The sequence below is a fragment of the Schistocerca serialis genome, chromosome 1, assembly GCF_023864345.2.
Source record: "Schistocerca serialis cubense isolate TAMUIC-IGC-003099 chromosome 1, iqSchSeri2.2, whole genome shotgun sequence".
Classification (NCBI taxonomy): Eukaryota; Metazoa; Arthropoda; class Insecta; order Orthoptera; family Acrididae; genus Schistocerca; species Schistocerca serialis.
Genome location: NC_064638.1, coordinates 1,261,812,776 through 1,261,830,136, shown reverse-complemented (window position 1 = coordinate 1,261,830,136; position 17,361 = coordinate 1,261,812,776).

Below are 17,361 nucleotides of genomic sequence, written 5' to 3'. Positions count from 1 at the left end.
CTTGCACCCGGCGAACGGTCTACCCGACGGGAGGCCCTAGTCACACGACATTCTCATTCTACGGTGGAGTACGCCTGTCCTGTTTCGTGTAACTCAACTCACGCCAAACATGTAGATTTAGCTTCAACGACACATGCATATTTATAACAGGCTGTTTAAAATGTATTGCGTGTGGCTTTACCACGTAGGACGAATATCTCCATCTTATGTTCGAAGAGACGTAACTCCAAGCAAGGAAAGGAATAAAATGAAGCAGAAGATGACTCATCCTTTGCATAGACACGAAATCCAAGTAAAAAGGCTGCAATCCAGGAAGAGCTTTGTCAGATTATCAGACGTACTCACAAACACAGATGAAATAGGCAGATTTTCATTGTGGAGAGCTAAGGACCCCTTTCAGCTTGGCTGTATATGGGTATTGAAAAATCTGCTACCCAATAATGACAAGGGATGACTCACATGATGCCATTGAATAGATTGAGATCAGGAGTGGACAAATCCTGGATTAACATGGCAAGCTGGAGCCATGACAAAGAAGACTGAAGGGAAGATCGGCCAGTTAAACATATGCTTCAGTGTCGTCTGTGTCCATGCTACTGCATGGAAGATGACTCGAATTATTCCTAAGAGAATTCGCTAGAAGTGGCCAAATTTTATATACTGTAATGTTTGTTAACTATGTAAATGGGTACGTTCCTGACACGAGAATAGTTACTACTACAAACAGAGGAGTAAAAATAATGCCTGCAATTCATTTGGTGAATTAAACAGGGTTTTCAAAACTAAATTTTCTATATGTTTGAGAAGGGAAGATTAGTTCCTTTTCTAGCAGTGACACATTGACCGTCAATGCGAAAACCATTCAAAAATGTGGCTTCCTCAGCGAGCAGCGTGGAGAGATGGATGATGGGAAATAGCAAGAGTGACAGTGAAAGAAACTAATCATGGAACTGACTGGAGAGGAAGACGTAATCGTGACCAATGAAAGTGGAATGGGGGTGGACGGAAAATGTAGCCCGTGAATCGGTGGGAAAGTGCGATCAAAAACATAAATGTATTTCTAAATAGGAGTTGCAATGTATTCGTTCGGTTTGCCACAGCAAGACAGCAGCACAGGTATTATAGCAACACAGGTATTACCGAAAACTAACAAAGACCTGAATATAACGGGTAGAGGTTACATGCGTCTGCAATATTGTCCAGTTCATTGCTTGGTAAACATGTCGTTTTCCCAAGGACAAAAATTTTTCATTATTGAATAGTATGTCCCCTGTCGTCCGTATGCACATGTTGTGGACGCTGAAGTACCGAACAATTTAACAATAAAGATATTAATTGCACGTTTTCGGGAATGCGGATAAGTTACCCACAAGAAGAGAACTGGGTGGTCGGCCCGATCTCAGATTTCGCTTGGTAGTGTTCAAGAAGCGATACAGAAGTTAAAATTACGTGCTTATCATGTTTGTAGTGTGTATAAACTGAAAACGGTGGATAGAGAAAAGTGTCGGTGTGCTCTACGTGATTTCGCTCATTTGTTATCAACCATGAAATCGCAGAAGTAGATCGTGTTTTCTTCATTGATGAGGTGTGATTTTACCTTAATGGATACTTGAACAGCCGCATCTCAAGAATTTGATGAACAGCAAAATCTTTCTCGAAAACATGACAGGTGACACGCCATTCTCTCACTTTAACAACATTGTCAGTCAGATTAATATTCATATTTTAGGTCATGGTCTCGGCTAGGTCATGATCTCGGCTAAATTTTGGTATTTGTGGTTTACGACTTTTTTCCCCTGAGGAAATTGTGGACAGAATGTTCTTATAACTGCATCTGTATCCTGTAGAGAACTTGTACCTGAGAGGTTGTACTGAAGGTGATGGAGAACAGGGAGAGAGATGAGATGGGGGCCATAAATGATGAATGAAGCGACCTGGCTGTGAGAGTGATTCTGGGAAGCAGAGCTCAGTGGATCGTACCTGCAGAGGGACATCTGGCCGAAGCCCTTTCCTCCTTCCGCTTAGAAACGGACAGAAGAGTGCCGATTCACGAAGCAATTTACTTAGGCCAGGTGGCAGTCAGTCGTGAAGGCAGCCAGTTGGCGGAAGGTGGATGGAGGAACCCATTTAAGAGAGAAGTGAGAAGTGGGAAGGTCACGAAACTCTGTCCATTCTCATGTTAGAAGCTGGGACGATACACACAGAGGAGTTGGTTAGTGGAGACAAGACTCCCACACCCTCCTGCTAGCAAGACGCCAGGTTCTTTTAGCGAGCGGCAAAAACATATATTTTTGGGCATGACTGTCTGGGAACCTTAACAACCCTCTTTCAGATATTGGAAATGGTCGGCCTCGAAAGATTAGATCCCTCTGCAAATGAAGGACTGTGATCCCATCTAGGTAGAGATTTTTTGCCAAAACACGGCCATGCTTATCGTGAGAACGACACCACCCTAACCCTTCCTTTTTAGACAACAGAAGAGTCTCTGATTGGCTAGTCTCAGAGTATTCAAAGTGGAGGCTTGATTCCTCACCATGGGACTCTGGTGCTGCGTCTCGTTTGGCTACCAGACCAAGAGAACAGCTAAGAGGGGAGATTCAATGAGAAAAGGGTAGTTTGGCTGGTTTGTGCAATGTGGGCGCGGTTTCGTTTTTGCTTATTTAGCTCCTGTAGCTAGGCTTGGTGGAAAGTGTGATTCTTTTTTTTTTTTTTTTCAACATCTGGTCCTCCCCAGGTGGAGAACTTCAGGTCTTTACCTACTGGGTGAGACTTTTGCATTGTATCTTGTGGTGGACTAAGAGGCAGTGGCAATTTCCAACTGTACCGACAGCGAAATTGCGTATCATCTAGGACGTATCACTTGTAATGAAGGTGAACTTATTCGCACTGAATCTGTCGTCTGACGTTTGTCGTTCCAAGCACGCAGTGTCTAGCCTGTGGGTCAAATTGGTTTGGCCAGACCAGCGAATGGGTGCACTTCACACTGAAGTCTTCCAGTACTCCAGGGCTCTGATAGTAAAGTTTCCCTCGTTCTGATAATGAGAACGCCAGACCGCGTAGTTTGCATATTTTCGTGGACGCGTCAGAACACTACAGTTACGGCAGCGCACCGTTCCTCGCCCACAGGGCGCCGTTTTCTACTGCCGCTTAAATCAAGGCACTCCGTCTTCAGGCCACGAGTGGCCTACCGGGCCCATCCGACCGCCGTGTCATCCTCGGTGGAGGATGCGAATAGGAGGGGTGTGGGGTCAGCACACCGCCCTCCCGGTCGTTATGATGGTATTCTTGACCGAAGCCGCTACTATTCAGTCGAGTAGCTCCTCAATTGGCATCACGAGGCTGAGTGCACCACGAAAAATGGCAACAGCGCATGGCGGCCTGGATGGTCACCCATGGCCCTACAGCGTTTAACTTCGGTGATCTCACGGGAACCGGTGTATCCACTGCGGAAAGACCGTTGCCCACTTTAATCAAGGCGAGAGGGTAAAATACTGCTGCACTGGCGTAGGGTTATTAATTGATATTCATAGCTCGCTGTTCTCAGGTGAACCATAGTTTGTGGTAAACTTGGTCGTAGTCCATTCTCTTTGGATAGACTTGGGCCTCACAGTGGATTCATATAAACATAGTCAGATTGCGTTGTAGAAGCGATTAATTCAGGGGAGAATTTGCATAGCTTCCACCTCAATGTACACTTTGGTAGTGAAACGCCATCCCTTTTCTGATTCTTGTTTGCCATTTTTGTGTAATATTTATCAGCTATTTGTAGTTACAAAAGGGTTAATAAAAACTGTCAATTTTTTGTAAACTTAAATACACCACTGTTCTCATTCATACGCCCTCTAATATTCGCTGTTTTTATTTTATTGTGGGGGCACATGGGTACACCAGCAAAAATTGTTCAATCTTATTCAGTTAGTTAGATTATTAATTTTAGTTCAGAAAGCGACAGGCCACAGGCATAGGAAACAAAAATGCCATGAGTAAATTCACTAACTTCATATATAAAAAATAAGGGTGTAGCTAACGATTTGAACGTTATTTAGAAGATATGAAAAATTATAACATTAGCATATATTTATGACTAAAACTAGCAACGGTTTGCAGTTGGTGTCCCTTGGGCAGGTTTTCGAATCACGGCAGTTTTGTGAGGTGTTGCCCTTTTTGTTTTTTTCTTTCCAAAGTGAGACTATGGTGTACTGAGAACATTTCAACTCGGCTTTGGCACTATATGTTGTATCTCAGCAGTTTGTAGTATGCTGAAGTTTATGTATTGTTTGTGTCATTTATTTTATATATTTATATTGTCTTGTGCGTGTCTTCTGCGTCGCTTCTTGTTTGAATTTGCGTAATTGCTAAAAGCGTTGTGCAAGCTATAGTGTAACAAATTTGTTTATGGGGATGTGTACTACATTTTAGAGAAGGTTTTGTTTCCAGAGCATAGGCATAAATACATGAAATGTGTAAAAGAAGCCAGGCGGCTTTAGCCGAGCGGTCTGAGGCGCTGCAGTCATGGACTTTGCGGCTGGTCCGGCGGAGGTTCGAGTCCTCCCTCGGGCATGGGTGTGTGTATTTGTCCTTAGGATAATTTAAGTTAAGTAGTGTGTAAGCTTAGGGAATGATGACCTTAGCAGTTAAGTTCCACAAGATCTCACACATATTTGCACAATTTGTAAGAGAAGGTTGGAGTAGAGTTGTGATGGGTGATGCATTAGAATCGGAAACATGCCGAAGTAGAAATCGATTTGAATGCTTATGAGAAGCAAAGCTCGTTTGTATAGTGAGAAAGACTGCACACTAATGTCGTTCAAAATGGAACAAGAGCCAGCAATTCATGCAGACCAAGATAGAACGGCGGAATAAGTTCATTTAAATCAGTCTGCAGACAAGGCGCACATGTCAAATGCAGAGTACTCCAATAATGAGGGTTCGGTTTACTCAGGAAATGAAAGTGAAAACCGTGCCGAGGCGGCATGTCATGTAGGTTCTGTAAATACGGAAAGAGGTACGGTAAGGGAAAGTAACAGTCCGGTTTCCCGAGGAAGGTGCCATAGAGCAGCTGAGTGGAGTGCGTATAGTCCAGGATACGTTATTGGAAGTACACAACTAGAATCGTTCATTCTGTTTATGCAAGAGTCAGAGAAGAAACGACGACAGGAAGAAGAAGACCAAAGACAGGAGATCCTCATTAATGAAATTATGGAAATTCAGTAGCTACTAGACATGGGGTAATCTATTATTTTATATGATCTGGGGTGGCAGATTCATCATCATTTTAATCTGCATACGCCGGAGCTCCTGATAAGCAAGAGATCGTAATCACAGGACAATCCGGCTTCTGGAATAGTGTTGCCAGTACAAAATGTGTAGCTACTACATGGATGGTTAGATCCGAACACCATAGAACTCCGAAACTATGATGACCTTGATGATGATGAGTTTGTATTCCCACACGTTGCACTAGTGCACCTAGCCATATTACATCCGACAGAAATGCTATCATCCGACAGAAATTCTGTCAGATGGATCTTTGTATTGTCCAACTCCAACTATCAAGATTCCATGACACCATTCTGAAATTAGAAATAATACGACACCCTCCCATGTCTTATATTATAAACAACAACCTTGTAATTGTATAGAGGGAGTAGATTCCTAGCGTGCATGATACATAATACTTATCGACGACCTGCCATTGCGTAATTCCTTCAGTGCGTGGGGTCAATAACGTATTTTACCATCCAATGCAGCTTAGCGTTCCGGTGTCTACAATGTACGTACCGTAACTCAAGAAGTGTCTACCAAGACCAGTGTTTCCTATATGTGACAACAAAAATAAATAAATGCTTCTATATCGCAGTTGATATGTATCCTAAAGTATTCACGCTTTTTTCTGCGGACACATGATTACGTACGTTGGGTTTGAAAACAAATGATAAATTGAGATCAAGAAACTGGGAGTGGAAGTTGCCAGGCCAAGAAGATATTTATTCCAAAGAAACATTTATTTTTTGAGGCCAAGCTTAACAGTAAACACTAGGAATTAATCTTGTATGAAATCGATATCTAAGGAATTTGTAACAACATGTGTTAGCACAGGCAGTTTACTATCATGAGCCGGCCTCTTTCTCCAAGAATGGACACGCCCTCCGCCTGCCACACTCGACAATTTCGCGCAGTAAACTAGCCGTACATGGTAGCTACAACATTCACAAAGCAATTCTCACTAAACGTAGGAATGTATTTACGAAATCTGATAATTTTAAATGAAAGATCTATTAACATTTAAAACCCGTATAACAGTCGATAATTAATGGCGATAGCAACATATAACGAAAATAACACGTAACCTATGATGGCTAGACACAGCATGAGTGATTCGAGACTTTACAAGTAATAGTAGGGACACAACTAGAGCAAGACCCCACCGCCACGACCCTGAAGAATCCAATGAAGCTTGGACATTGAAATAGTTTCAACTGAGGTTCGCGCAGCTAGCCGCGCGGTGTAACACGCTGCTTCCCGAGTCTGAAAACGTGCCGGTGGCTGGCACGAATTCGCCCGGCGGATTAGTGTCGAGGTCCGGTGTGCCGGTCAGCCTGTGGATGGTTTTCCGTCTCAGTTACACTATGTTGGCGATTGCTGCGCAAACACTGTCTCCACGTACGCGTACACCATAATTACTCTACCACGCAAGCATTTGGGGTTACACTCGTCTGGTATGAGACGTTCCCAGAGGGTGGAGAGGCTCCACTGGGGGCCGAACCGGACGATAATCCTGGGTTCGGTGTGGGGCGGTGGTAGGCTGGTGGACTGTTGTGGCCTGTTGTGGGGTTGTGGACCACTGTGGGCTACGGAGGGACGCAGCCTCTCCGTCGTTTCTAGGTCCCCAGTTCAGTACACACACACACACACACACACACACAATACACAAAGGCTCGCCTTACGCACTCACAAGGCACCCGGTGCGGAAGACCAAACAGCTAACGCGGAGTGTTTCAAGAGGCTTCTCACCAAATTAATTGTTTTGGACGCTCCGCTGGAAGTGCGGAGGACAAAGTCGGTCAACAACTAGTTCCTTAGGCGCAGCTCCGCCTGTGCCTAGTCTGACTCTCCAAACCACGGCACGCTTCCCCAATTAGAGTATACAGGGTGAGTCACCTAACGTTACCGCTGGATATATTTCGTAAACCACATCAAATACTGACGAACCGATTCCACAGACCGAACGTGAGGAGAGGGGCTAGTGTAATTGTTTAATACAAACCATACAAAAATGCACGGAAGTATGTTTTCGAACACAAACCTACGTTTTTTTAAATGGAACCGCGTTAGTTTTATTAGCACATCTGAACATATAAACAAATACGTAACCAGTGCCGTTTGTTGCATTGTAAAATGTTAATTACATCCGGAGATATTGTTACCTAAAGTTGACGCTTGATACCTACGACGTTCAGTTGCATGTTGTAACAAACACGGGCCACGGTCAGCGAGCAGTGTCATGTGCATACTGCATCGTCACCGCTTTCATCCGTTTCATGTGTCGCTACATCAGCAATTACATGGTGATGACTTTAATCATCGAGTGCAATTCTGTCAATGGGCATTAACAGAGAATGCGTTGCAGTTCTACCTGTTTACCGATGAAGCGGGTTTCACAAACCACGGGGCAGTGAATCTACGGAACATGCATTACTGGTCCGTGGACAATCCTCGCTGGCTCAGACAGGTAGAGCGACAGCAACCGTTGACTGTAAATGTATGGTGCGGAATCATTGGCGACCACCTCATTGGTCCTCACTTCATTGCAGGGGCCCAAACAGCTGCAACATACATCGCGTTTCTACAGAATGATCTGACAACGTTGCTCGAAAATGTCCCACTGGAAACGCGTCGACGTATGTGGTATCAGCATGATGGTGCACCTGCACATTCCGTAATTAACACTAGGCTGACCCTTGACAGGATGTTCGACGAGCGTTTCATAGGACGTGGAGGACGCATAAATTGGCCAGTCCGATCTCCTGATCTTACACCTCTGGCCTTCTTTCTGTGGGGTACGTTAAAGGGGGATGTGTACCGTGATGTACCTACAACCCTACAGGATATGAAAGAACGTATTGTGGCAGCCTGCGGCGACATTACACCAGATGTACTGCGGCGTGTACGACATTCATTACGCCAGAGATTGCAATTGTGTGCAGCAAATGATGGCCACCACATTGAACATCTATTGGCCTGACATGTCGGGACACACTCTATTCCACTCCGTAATTGAAAACGGAAACCACGTGTGTACATGTACCTCACCCCTCATGGTAATGTACATGTGCGTCAGTGAAAAAGACCAATAAAAAGGTGTTAGCATGTGGACGTAATGTGCCGTTCCAGTCTCTTCTGTACCTAAGGTCCATGACCGTTCCCTTTGGATCCCTACGTAATTCGGTGCTCTCCGATACACACGATCGAACAGCGGAGGAGTGGTACTCAAGCGTCATCTTTAGGTTACAATATCTCCGGATGTAATTAACATTTTACAATGCAACAAACGGCATTGATTACGTATTTGTTTATATGTTCAGATGTGCTAACAAAACTAACGGGGTTCCATTTAGAAAAACGTAGGTTTGTGTTAAAAAACATACTTCCGTGCATTTTTTTATGGTTTGTATTAACCAATTACACTAGCCCCTATCCTCACGTTCGGTCTGTGGAATCGGTTCGTCAGTATTTGATGTGGTTTACGAAATATATCCAGCGGTAATGTTAGGTGACTCACCCTGTATATTGTGCGTATCCTACAACGGACTAGTGTCAATAGCACCGCGCCGCCCAGCGGCTCGGCGTACGGGCGTAGACACTGGTCAGCGGCAGCACGAAGGCTCCAAGGCACTCGACGAAGAACACAGACAGAGAGGCGGCCTGTGCGGACAGCGCACTAAAAACAGGCAAGTGGGCCACGTTTTGCACTATAGCGAGATGCCGTAGCACTCGTTGCTAGGTTACAGAGTCAAAGATGCGAAGGAGGGACGTCCTTTATCAATACGAGCTGTTACCGTGGCTCAACAACGACTTAGACAAATATAAAATGAAAGTAATCAAATACAGTATGAAGACACAAAAAGACCAAGCACCACGAAGGAGTTACGCACATTGATCAGAAATTGATATTCATACAGATATCGACGGAAAATGCAAGATTTTAAACTTTGGCAGCCAATGAATGAATACGTGACGCTGCAGCGCCATTTCACAGCACAGCTTTCAAAAAAGAAAATGGCTCTGAGCACTATGGGACTTAACAGCTGTGGTCATCAGTCCCCTAGAACTTAGAACTACTTAAACCTAACTAACCTAAGGACATCACACACATCCATGCCCGAGGCAGGACTCGAACCTGCGACCGTAGCAGTCGCGCGGTTCCGGACTGCGCGCCTACAACCGCGAGACCACCGCGGCCGGCACCGCACAGCTCGCAAGGACAGTAAACAGGGGACATGTCGGTACTAGGGAATAAATTCTCTGTGAATTTCATTCCGTGTACGCAATATAACCACGCCCCATAGAGGGGCACGTGAACAATAAACTTACAAGCAGATGGCAGCATTTGAGAGCAGACGTGTTGTTGGGCTCAAGGAAGCCGGCTGGAGTAACAGATGAATCGCTCGACATCTGAATAGGAACCATGTTGGCAGGAATGGGTGAACCATGGCCGAACACTGCCTCAAGAAGGCAGCGGTCGACCTAGGAAGGGGGACACAGCGTCAGGACCGAGCTATCGACAGAGAGGCAATCAAGGCCCCGTATTCATCATACGAGGTGCGGCTAGAAAAAAAACCGGACTGATGCTGGAAAAAACATTTATTTACAATTATTTACAATTTCATGTTATCTCCTTCAATGTACTCTCCTCCTCGGTCTCTACACCGCTCCATACGAATTTTCCACTGTTCACAGCAATGCTGCAGATCATTTTCGGTAAGTCCATACATTACTTCCGTCGCTTTTTCTTTTACTGCTTCAACAGTCTCAAATCTAGTTCCTTTCAAAGCTGACTTGACTTTAGGGAAAAGAAAAAAGTCACATGGGGTCAAATCAGGTGAGTAGGGTGGATGATCTAAGATGGGAATGTTGTGTTTGGCAAAAACGTCTTCACTGACAACGCACTGTGAGCTGGGGCATTGTGTTGGTGAAGGATCCATGACTTTTTTCTCCACAAATCGTTCCGTTTTCTCCGTACTCGCTCACGTAGGGTAGCCAGGACGCTAACGTAGTAATGCTGATTCACTGTTTGTCCCTCTGGTACCCAATCAATGTGCACAATCCCTTTGATGTCAAAAAAAACAATCATCATTGCCTTGAATTTCGATTTTGACATTCGTGCTTTTTTTTGTCGTGGAGAACCAGGAGTTTTCCAATGCATCGATTGGCGTTTAGTTTCGGGATCGTAAGTAAAAAACCACGATTCATCGCAAGTAATAACATTTCGTAAGAAGGTGGGATCACTTTCAATGTTTTCCAGGATGTCAGAACAAATCATTCTTCGGCGTTCCTTCTGTTCAATTGTGAGACACTTTGGAACCATTTTTGAACACACTTTGTTCATGTTGAAACTTTCATGAAGAATCTGCCTAACACTTTCCTTGTCAACTCCTGTTAACTCAGACACTGCTCTGATTGTTAAACGGCGATCTTGTCGAACAAGTTTACCGATTTTTTCAATGTTTGCATCAGTTTTTGCTGACAATGGTCTGCCAGTGCGAGTGTCATCACTGGTGTCTTCGCGGCCATCTTTAAATCGTTTAAACCACTCAAACACTTGTGTTCGCGATAAACAATCATCGCCGTATACTTGTTGTAACATTACAACGTTTCACTTGCAGCTTTTCCTAGTTTGAAACAAAATTTGATGTTAACACGCTGTTCTTTCTGTACACTCAACATTTTCCGACGCACAGACAAAACGTCAACTACTTAAAACAGACGCCACGGGCAGACTGAGTGCAGGAGGCAGATGAAACTAGAGCAGTAGGCGGAGCGAGAGTCACGTGACAGGCCACGCGACTTTCAGCCTTATTGCATTCGTTTTATTGTTTCACCAGTACTAGTCCGGTTTTTTTCTAGCCACACTTCGTAAGCATCCATCCAATTTGCAGCTGGAGCTTCAGTGACAGCAAGGACCGTTAATAATAGGCGGTTCACAGAAAGGGGGCTTACGCCGATAGCCATTGACCTCAGTGAACCAACAACCCCGTTTGCAGTGGTGTCGCGGCACATTTGGCCTGGGATCTCAGTGACAGCAGTAGAATTGTCTTCACTCGTGAGACCCGCTTCGAACTGAGCCCCGATGACTAACGAAGGTGTGCTGGAGACGCCCCGGACAGCAATGGAATACCGACCAGACTGCCGCCCGCCAAACGACACGAAAACCACAAATGATGGTCCGCGGGTGCCATTTTTTTTTGGTAGCAGCACCCTTTTGGTTGTAAGCCGCAGCACCCTTACAGCGTAGCGGTACGTCGACGATGTTCTCCGCCCCGTTTTGTTGACCTTCATGGCAGCCATTCCGGGCTTACATTTCAACAAGATATTGCCTACCCACACGCGGTGAGTTTCCACTGTTTGTCTTCGTGCTTGTCAAACCATACCGTGGCCAGAAAGGTCGCCGGATCTTGCCCCAGTTGAGAATCCCTGGAGCACTGCGGGGAAGGTATAACGATATGCTTACGTAATGTGTGTACATAAACATACAGTTATAAATGTCCCCGTTCGTAGTCGCTAATTATAACAATATGTTACTTTTGTGCTGTAACATGTAGCTATAATCAGCGGTGGAAATATATTTGCGAACGCCGAACGTGTGCGGCTGTTTCTTGTTGGATCGTCTGATCAGTCGGAAGTTGCATTGCAGAGGAGAGTAAATGCCTATTCAAAATATAATTATTCTGGATAGCTCAACATGAATTTCCTAAGGGACCGTAGTTTATCATGCATTTACCAGTAGAATATCGCGCGGAGAAAATATTTCGCAGCATGCAACTTCCGTCCGAACTCGACGACAGAATTCGTGACTGTGAACTCTCTATTTGGCAGAAACATATATAAAATTAAATAATTTCATGAAGAAGTGAGACATAGATTCTATAGTAAGTGAATAGTCCATACACCAGTTCCATTTAACTCTGAATTTATGGCAATTAATAGACGAACTTACACTGCAATGAAGGATTTAACATGGATGCCGTTTTGACTGGCACTTCTCGTAATGAAAACAATTCCTTTGACGTTTTCACATACACGTCGCACAATAAATCTACTGCTAGGCACTTTTAGTATTACACATTTACTTTACACTAGAACAATATTATTTTTAACAATAATAATACGGCGGCAAGACATGCGCGTCCGACACAAGCTACTACAAGAGACAAGAGAAGAATGAGTAACTGTTCATCGAGAATATCTCGTACCTCAAAAAAAATATGTAAAAGTGTTCTTCTTCTGTCCGTTTTTCGCGCCGCGGTTTTCAAAGCCAATAACTCACTGCATCTCTGATGGCGCTTCGACAATAAACAAGTTACGTCACAGTTCGTTCACCTTTTACATTCTCGCAACATTATTTGCTAACTGTAGCTGCTGCCGAGCGACTGCTCGATTAGTGAATGATTTAAAATGATAAGGCAATCACATAATGTTACGAAGGCCCTCTAACAAGCTCGAGATGTTGACGATCTAACGCACCACTTGGACACAGTTCTTCGCGATATCCCTGAGGAGGACATCCGACATGTCTATCAGCCAATGCCAAGCCGAATAACTGTTTGCATAAGGGCCAGAGGTGGACCAACGCGTTACTGACGTCATTCAATTTGTGAAGCTCTTTTCCTTGAATAAATCACCCATTTTTTCTGAAATTGTAATCAGTTGTTTGTGTGTACCGTCTATCCGATGACATATGCGGTTAGATAGAAAGTTTTTAAACAGAGAAAGAGCAGTATGTCGTCATGAATGGGGAGACTTCAACAGGACCAAGCGTGAATTCAGGTATGCCCCAGGGCAGCGTAATAGGTCTGTTGCTTTTTACGGTTTACATAAACGGTCTGGTTGATGATACTGATAGCGGCATTAGACTGTTTGCCGATGTTGCTGTAGTCTACAGGACAGTAGTATCAAACGAAATTTGTGAACAAATCAATGAGGAATTGTAGAAAATAAATGCATGGTGTAATGACTGACAGTTATCTCTCAATATTAGTAAGTGTAACCTACTGCGTATAACAAGGCGAAAATCCCCATTAGTATATGAGTGCAAAATAAATGATCAGTCTTTGGAAGCGGTAACATCAGTCAAGTATCTGGGTGTGACTATCCGAAATGATCTGAAATGGAACGATCACATTACACAAGTAACGGGTAAGGCGAACTCTAGATTGCGGTTTATTGGTAGAATCCTGAAGCGATGCAGTCCTTCAACAACGGAAATTGCTTACAATACTTTAGTTCGACCAGTCTTAGAATACTGTTCGTCTGTATGAGACCCTTACCAGTTGGGTCTGATTCAAGAGATTGAGAAGGTCCAAAGAAGAGCGGCAAGATTCGTGACTGGCACGCTTAGCAATCGCGAGAGCGTTACAAATCTCATGGAAAGTTTGAAGTGGGACACACATGCAGATAGACGACGCGCTAAACGGAAGGGGCTGCTCACTAAATTCCAAAATCCGATCTTCGCCGACGATGTAGAGGGTATATTACCACCACCAACTTTCATATCGCGCAATGATCACCATTCAAAGATAAGGGAAATCAGAGTTCGTACTGAGGCGTTCAGACAGTCGTTCTCCCTCGCGCGATCCGCGAGTAGAACAGAGGAGGGGAGGGAGGGGGGGGGGGGAATATGACTTTGGCGCGAATAGTGCCCTCCACCACACACCGCTTGGTGGCTAGCGGAGTATATATGTTGATATGTAGATGTAGATCGCATCTGCCGATTTCCGACCTATTCGGATAATTCCTTCCTTCCTCGTGCGCTTTCTTTTTTGGTCTTAGAGAGCGTACTTTAATCGGGTTGGTGAAAATATATGTGGCCTTCAAAGACTAGTCAGTTTTACATAATTTTTTTTAAGTATCTGGAATCCATGTTGACACAGACCACTCTATTTCCGATGTCTCAGACGTCCATATCCATCTTTCGGCAGGAGGATTCCTTCCATATAATACCTACGCTTTGTCATCATCCACGTTACGCATACTGTCGTAATATTCCTCTTCTGCCAATGGCCTTTTCTTTTCTTTTTCCTACATTTGCTCATTTAGTAGCTCTGCTGTATCGTAGGTGACGCATTTGGATTCCATAGAATAACTATACCTCCCATTTTACGATTTCGCTATTGTAAATCCATTCTATATTTGCAAACAGCAGAAAATTGTTATTATCTACATTGTTAGCAAATTACCTGCAAGTATCCTCGAGGACCTTCCGAAGTTAGCCGTCAGATAATTTGTTATTTACTCCCTCAGAATTGCTGAGATCATTGAGAGAATAGGCCATATGTGGCGGGGGGGGGGGGGGGGGGACACTTTCGGGCATCGCTAATTTTTCCCTTTCCTGTTCCATTCGAGAATGCTGCACGGGAACAACGACTAATATTAATCGACCGTTTGAGCTGAAATTTCTTTGACTTTCCCGTTATGGTCTTCCAGACTGTAAATGAAGGACGACGTAATATGTCACCTATTATTTGGAGTCCATTACCACTTTTCCCACCATATAGATAACTTGTCCAAATCATTTTGCAACTGTTTTTAATCTTCTGATGACTTTAATAAGTTACAGTATCATTCGCAAAAAACCGAGTTGAGATGTCAAGATTGTCTCTAATGATTAGGAACAGCAAAATGCATGTAGCACTTCTTTGGGAATACATCAGATATTACTTCTGTTTTACTTGATGACTTTCCGTCCATTACTACGAACTGCGACCATCCTGCCAGGAAATCACGAATCCAGTCGCACAACTGAGACAATACTCCACAGACAGGCAATTTGATATGAAGTCGCTTGTGAGGAACGGCGTTAAAAGCCTTCTGTAAATGTAAAAAAAAAAAAAAAAGAAAAAAAAGAAAAGTGAAATCAATTTGACATCCCCTCTCGATAGAAAATGTTACTTCATGTGAAAATAGAGCCCATAGTGTTTCATAATAACCATATTTTCTGAATCCGAGATACGTGTCAATAGATCATTTTCTTCGAGGTAATTCCTAATGACATGAAAGGAAAGCAGCATTTGAGAACGAAATGAGACAGGATTGTGTCCCGTCCCTGTGGTTATGCAATCTGTCCGCATAATAACCACTTTTTCTGAATCCGTGCTGCATGTCAATAGATCAATTTCTTCGAGGTAATTCCTAATTACATGAAAGGAAAGCAGCATTTGAGAACGAAATGAGACAGGGCTGTGTTCCATCCCTGTGGTTATGCAATCTGTACGCATAGAAAACTGCGAAGTAAGATATTTGGAAAGAGAATTTAAAAGCTCAGCGGCAAGAAATGAAAACTTCTAGGTTTATTAAAGACACTGTAATTCTATCAGAGATAGCAAAAAATCTTAAACGAGAAACTGAACGGAATGGCTTCTGTCTTGAAAAGAGATTGCAAGGTGAACACCCATGAAAGTAAAATAAGGATACTGGAATGTAGTCAAATCAGGCAATACTAAGGGAATTAAATCAGAAAATGAAACACTAAAAGTAGTAGACCAGTTATGCTATTTGGGCATCAAATAACTGATGATGGCGGAAGCAGGGAGAGTTTAAATACTGACTGGAAATAACAAAAAAAACGTTTCTGAAAAAGAAAAAATTATGAACATCGAATAGAAATTTAAATGTTAGAAATTTTTTTCTGTACGTATTTTTCTTGGATGTACCGAAGTGAAACGTAGACAACAGTCCAGACATGATTAGAATAGTACCTTCTCGACAGTGGTACTATAGAAGAATGCTGAAGATAATACGCGCAGATCAAATAGCTAATGGGAATCAACTGAACCAAACTGGTAAAAAACGAAATTTATATCACAACTTTCTAAATATAAAAATAAAAAGCATCGGTTCACCGGACACAACATATGGCATCAAGGGTTGTCAGTCTCGTAATGAACGTAAGTGTGGGGGCAAAAACTGCAGAGGGAGGCCAAAGTTTAAAATACAGTGAGAGGGTTGAAGTGGATGCAGGTTTCAACAGTTGAGCAGAGCCAGGGAGGCTTCTACAGGAAAGACAACAATAACACAGTGTGCCAAGTCTCAACCTATAACTTTTCTGACATTGCGTTTAGCGTCATATAAAACACACCACAGACTTAATAAAGAAATTTCACCGTTGCCGTGTAAGAACCGAGAGAGACAACGCAATGGCTGTGCGGTGGACTCGCATTTGGTATGATGCCAGTTCCAATCCCCGACCTGCTTTCCAGGCGTAGATTTTCCCTGCTTTGCCTTAGTCTCTTAAAACGATTGACGTAATGGCTGTTTTGAAAAGGACCGCACCGGTTCCTTTCTCTTTCCTACAATTCGAATTCGTGTTCTATCTCTAATAATCTCGGCGTCACCAGGACTTAAAAAGTATAATTTTCCTTCCTTCTTGCTCATTCCTTTTGCAGTAAACGACGTCAGTAATTTAGCAAATATTTCTAGAAGAAATGCTTGTCTGTGACGAGGAACAGAGATATCATAGATTTCACTGTTAGAAGTTATGTTGAGGAGACTATGCACGAAAGTGGGGGAGCCGGGTATTACGTGGCTCGTGAGAGATGGTTGCGGGGCTACCCTGTCGCATTTGAAATTCAATGGGGTGCGCAGAACGGAATCGCCAATAAACTCTCATCGAAGCTCCCGGAGAGGAGATGAAACACCGCCACCGAGAGGGAATAGCGCAGCGCGCTGCGGAGTTCCATTATGACCTGCTGCATATGGATACGGCAGCCTCAGGCTGATGTAAGTACCGCGTCTATGCTGTGTCCAGAACAGCATGGTGCTTCAGCATGGTGTTTCAGTATGGTGCTTCAGCATGGTGTTTCAGTATGGGGCTATACGTGCTATCTCAAAGCAGCTTGTGCTATTGGTCCTTACATCTAATCAATTCATTTACTCCACATGTACTGTTGCAACAATAAATCTCGAGAGTGAATTGGAAACATCTGAAAGGGGGTAATAATTAATAATTTTTTGGAGTAATTATATATATATATATATATATATATATATATATATATATATATATTAAGGATATGTAGTCTATGTCCCATTAGTATATAGTTTTAATTTTTGGGATACTGTGCGGTGAGAGTTTGTGAAAGAAAA